Source organism: Budorcas taxicolor, chromosome 7 (genome assembly GCF_023091745.1).
Source record: "Budorcas taxicolor isolate Tak-1 chromosome 7, Takin1.1, whole genome shotgun sequence".
Classification (NCBI taxonomy): Eukaryota; Metazoa; Chordata; class Mammalia; order Artiodactyla; family Bovidae; genus Budorcas; species Budorcas taxicolor.
This window is the reverse complement of record NC_068916.1, coordinates 77,417,300-77,423,061: the sequence shown is the minus strand read 5'-3', so window position 1 is coordinate 77,423,061 and position 5,762 is coordinate 77,417,300. Positions and strand designations below refer to the sequence as shown.

The 5,762-nt window shown below is 37.3% G+C and overlaps 1 non-coding gene across 1 annotated transcript; it reads left to right on the top strand.

The window, feature by feature from the left end:
* The first annotated feature begins 5,125 nt into the window (after positions 1-5,125).
* On the top strand, positions 5,126-5,271 carry LOC128051827 (small nucleolar RNA SNORA79). The gene has a single exon (XR_008199757.1). It is a non-coding gene; the product is annotated as a small nucleolar RNA SNORA79 (small nucleolar RNA).
* Positions 5,272-5,762: the final 491 nt, after the last annotated feature.

Here is a 5,762-nt window from a genome sequence, read left to right as displayed (position 1 = left end):
GACCAATCTGAATTAAATAATGGTCTAGGACCTACTGTATTTTAAAATAAAATATTACCTAAAATTATATTTCAGAATTGTATGAAGGCTCTTGGGATAAAGAAATAGCTTGGGTGAGACAAAGATAAATACACAGAATAGAAAGAAAGATAAAGAGCTTCTGTACACCAAGAAGCATCTTTGGTGTTGCTACATCCGAGATAAACAATAGGAAAGCTATTTAAGTTCTATATGTAGCTCTGATCTATTTGGATGTGATACTGTTGAACCTAGGCTGTCACAGGCTACTCTGGGGCTTTCTACAATGAAGCAAATATAGCAAAAGCCATTTGCTAATATTTTTCATTGGCTCAAGCTTTAATCTATTCTATGTTTTATTTCCCAGTTTTACAGTATGCTTTTATGGGGGTTGAGTGGATTCACGGTGTTCATTTCTATCTGTTATTATTTTATCTGGATTTGTAGATATTAAATTTATTGTAGTTGATACAAATAATATCACCTTATTCACCCAAATTTACCATTTCTTAGAATGGATTTGGGGCTTTGAGCAGAATAGGGAGACATATATGGAAATGACATATGGGATCACACAAGAGCAGAAGAAATTAGTGTTCCCTAACTTTCATGAAAATACAAGAGGGTTCCATCAAGGAAGGCTTTTCTTGAAAATGGGAACCTGGAATTTTTGACCGCAGTTTACCACACAGTGGTTCGAGCACTGACTCTGAAGCCAGAGTGGTGTGACTCAATTTACTCTTCTGTGAAATGGAGTGTGTAACAGTTATGTGAAGAAAATAAACAGCTGTGAGAATGAAAGAGATAGTGTAAGTAGTGCTGAGAACAGTGGGGCACTCAGTAAAATTAGACATCACTACTGGAGTGAAAATAGTTTCTCACTTCTAGCAGTTTCTCGTACCTTACATACATATACAACACACAAAACCAAACTCTGGCTTTATGGTCCAAGATATGTCCAAATTCACACAATCCTTGCTCTGGATTCACGACCTCTCAACATAGAACTCTAGCCAAACAGTGCCATTTTCTTCTTCTATAATCAACTACAAATTCATTTATCAATGGCAGGCCGGAATCCCTAGGAGACTCAAGCAAACTTTCACATTTTGAAGCCCACAGCCCACCTTCTCATCCCTGTCTGCTCTCTGAGAACGCTTTCAAACCAATCTCCTTTTCTGAAATACTAGAAAGGGACTCTTTATTAAATACCTTGGTTCCTATTTTCTTCTTTATAATGTGGCTACTCTTGCGATTTCCAGGAGCTCCCCAGTTCTTTATTCAGTGCAGAGATAGGCTGCCCTGAAATCTTTAATTACTGATCATACCATCCTCTTAATCTTCATTCCTTCTTGGTCTATTCACCCAAGGCTGACTTGTGTCTTCTGTCAAAGTCCCTAAAGATGAAATTGCTTTCTCAATTAACGTATGTCTGTCTGTCCCCCAACCCACTGATTTAGGGGGAAAAAAAAAACCCTCCTATTCTGCAAAGAATGCCACTTAGAAAGGTTGTTAATCACTACATGCTTGTTCTGAATTGTATTGTTCTGCATTGTATTATGCTGCTCGATTGTAAGCTCCACAGGGCAGAGTCTTTATTTGCCTTGCCCTGACTATTGTTCAGTGCAGTGCACACTGATGACACTATAGAAAAAACAAACAATGGCTTTTTCCTCGTTTTTCCATTTTAATTGTCAAATGGGGTGGTATAAAAGCACAGTTCACATGAGACTTGAGTACACAGCCTCTGAAATTGCTAAAATAAGCCACGTGAGCTTAGAAGCCAAGTCTGTCTTTTTAAAAGAGTCATTTGCAACTCTTGTCCATTCGTCATTATTGTTCCCTCAAAATTACCTGAAAGTTCAACTTTCTTTTTAAATGATTACAGGTACCCTCAACTCATTTGATTTAGCGGAGAACTTTCTGGGCACTGAACACAGTACCTGAATATACTTGGCACTGCCAAAATTGTGAAGATGAAAGTCAGTGTCTGTTACAGCCTTTTCAAAAACTGACTCTATAAAAGGTACCATTTCTCGGTAAAGTTCACAACTAGCACCGCTGTCAACAGTTGACACATTTGAACCAGTGGGAAGTGATTAAAAAATAATAAAAATAAATAAATGTTAATCTCTCGCCAGAACACAGTTTACCTCATCTCGAGGAAATTCACACAAAGGCAAGCCTAGTTCAGACAGTTGCCAAGTATTTTTACTGCTTCTGCCTGACGTTAGCTCCCGCAGCATATCTCAGAAGGGACTGTTTCTGTGCATCTCTGGATTCAATATCTTACTAAATAGAATGTTGATTGAATGGTCAAAGCTCTAGATGGACTCTAAGAAATGGCAATATTACAGAAGACAGACGTATAAATACCATAAATATAAAAGCAGATTCCAGGAAAATTGACTTATAAATGGACACCGCACAGGTCTCAATGCAAGGTTTCCCCAAAGTCTCACATATAAATACAGACAATTTAAAAATAAACTCATAAGGATACATCTTAGAAACTTTTATACAGCCTTAAGTGATAAGAAATGGTTTTTGATCTCTGCAGACAGAATTGTAGAGTACAAAGTTTTCCATATTTTTGTATCCTAAGAATTTCTCAGGGGACGTGTCAAAATGCAGATTCTCATACCCAACACCATTGCTATTAACACAGGTCTTTGAAGGGAGAATTCTGGGTATCTGTATTTTTATGAGTTTTCTCAGTTGATTCTGATGATCACATAGTAAGTGCCAGAATGGTAAGATGGGAAAATAAAATTGGAAATATCAAGCACTCATCTCTTGTTTGGATCATTTGTATGCTGTCAGATACCTTCTTGTGGATCTTACATCAGTTGTTGTAGCATTCTGAACCTCTTTCTTCTCAAATAGCAAAAGAAGGGTCTAGAATGAATACTCTCTCTAAAGCACTTTTTATTTTTTTAACTCTAACATTCATTTTATGATTCCAATTAAGAAGATGAGCAGGTTCCTGTTGTTTTTCTGATTCATCTTTACATATCTGAGAGATTAAGTGAGATTGCTAAGAACAAAGCACATTGGCTTTGTTGTTTCTCTTGATACATGTAACTCAAGGCTAATTTTCCCATTGCATGCCAATGTATTAACACTAATGGAGAAAAAGGTTTCCTTGAGAAATCTGGATTATGAGGGTGTTTGGAAGGGGATAAGCAATAAGTAAAATTGTGTGACGCAAAGACTAAATTAGATTTTAGAAGAGTCTTCGAAGGCTCTTTAAGCATCTATTCATGATGGTCACAAACCCCCCGGAGAGTCAAATCAATTATCCTAAAGATTCTTTCATAAGATAATGGAGACTAATTTGAAGAAGTAAATAGTAATTGCAATATTAAGCAGTTCAAACTACCTTGATGGCTATTTTTGGAACTCCCCTTGCTGACAGATTTTTTTTTTTTTGGTGCTAAGTCCTTTTCCCTCTTCCTTGAAAAAAGCATTTTACATAATTCGGCATTACCTATTTTATATATGTGGCATTTTGCTTAGCATTAAAGTAGTTTATTTGGAGAAGATCTTTTCCACACTATTCTGGGGAACAGGCTGGTACCCTCTTCAAGTAGCAGCAAAAGATGCAAGGAGGCTCGTTTAAATGTGGCTTCTCTTTAACAGCTTGTTGGGATGAGGAACAGAACAAGAGCGTAAACATTATTAAAATAGACTACAGTGCCAAATGCGAGGAAGTGCATGCCAGAAATTCTCCAAAAGTAGCATGGAACTGACAAAGAAGCCGTACTCCAGTATTTACGCTCTTGCTTTACTACGGCCTACCAGGGTTCATGCACCAGCCACGTGTTCTAATCTGTATGCTGCGGCTGCACCCCTTCCCTGCCCAACGGCTCTGCAGAGAAAACAACAGGTGTTTCTAGTCAAATAACCTCGTGGAACACAATCAGTAAAGACCCAAATGGGTCTAGTAACCCACAGATTTGCTTTAAGATTTTCTTCTAATAGTCTCCTTTGGTTTTCTGGTCTTTGGGAAACACACACACACGCACATTCACATAAACATACACAAGGTTGTTCAAAACCTGTCCCACTCCCCCTCCCACCACCACTATTTAACAGAATTCAACAGTGTTTCCAACTTGACAACAAAGGCTTAAGGTAACAACAAACAGAGCAGACACATTTTGTGGCCCTCTTAATAAGAATCCAAACATAGGGGTTTCTGATAATGCCGAGCACTTTAAGTGTAACCACCCCCGCCCTTTGTAAAACACTAGCTGCTCTATGCCTGTACATGGACAGAGTTCAAATGCAGAGCTCAGACAATAGCTAAGTCCTTGGGATTCTCTCTTGAATACTGTGTACAAGAGAGTGGTGAGCAGCACGGAAGCTGTTTCTGCTAAGCATGAATTTTAATCTGTACCCTCTGGCCTCTTGGAGGTCTGAAGGTTTTATACGGATGAGGCAGGAATTTACTCGTGCCTTGAAAAAAGATGATATTGTAGGCTGTTTTTCCCTGACAAGATATGTATGTGGTCCCTCCAAGGATACTAACCCTGCCTGACAGCTTGAGTCTTACGTTACCTAAACTGGTTTTCTGGTGGTTAATCCAATTCCAGGCATTAATTGGCAGTGGCTAAACATGACAGAGCTATTTTGGTTTTTGCTTTTTTACTATAGAATCTGGAAGACTTAAAAAAAAAATTCCTCAGGTTGCAAGATAGCTCATTATGAAATCGTCACTGAGATATAGGAAATTTTGTTCTCTGAGATTTTTTTTGGAATCACTGTCTCATTGTTAAGACTGAAGTCTTGGCTGTTCTAATTTTCCACATGCTTATCCATCATATCCCACTGCCAATTGTGGAAATACTGTTATGTAGTGACAATACCTTAAATAGATTTTAAGATTTTATAAGCTGGATCTAGCATACTTCTGGACACATAGTTGACATATGTTGAATGAATAGATACATATTGGTAATGGGAATAATATTAATGATTAATATTTTTTAATGTGTATTATGTGCCAGGCACTATGTTACATATCTTATTTGCCTTATTTCAACTAATCCTCAAAACATCCCTTTAGGTTAAATTTTTTTTTTTGTAAAGAAAATAATCGACTTCATGGCTCTTTATCTCACTGCTTAGAGTCTTAAGTAGTGGGATTTTAGTCCATCATATATCTAAGCTGACTTATTTTCACGCAGGGCACCATGGGGATAGACTGGCTGTCCATTAGGCCTTCTGATTTTACAAAACAAAACAAACAGCAGAATAAGTAACTTGCTCAAGATCATAATAAATCAGTAAGTAGGAAACTAGCCATGTCTTGCTACTTATTCATTACTTGCATCATAAAGTACTATACAGATGGAAAGAGAGTCATTTTTTAAATATTTTATAGCATATTCAGCAAAAGAGCAAGGTATACTATAATAGATAATTTTCAAACACCCACATAGGTACACATATGTTTGTGTGTGTTTGTTGTTTATTAACTACATTGTGTCCAACTCTTTTGCGACCCTATGGACTACTGCCTGACAGGCTCCTCTGTCCATGGGATTTCCCAGGTAAGAATATTGGAGTGGGTTTCCATTTCCATCTCCAGTGTGTGTGCGTGTGTGTGTGTGTGTGTGTGTGTACTTATATTTCTTTACTGTTACATATATTCTTATACAGAAATTAAGACCATAGCTTTCTTCTTACTGATAAAACTTCAGGTGATTGTTTTTATTATTTTTGCTTATTCTAGTTTA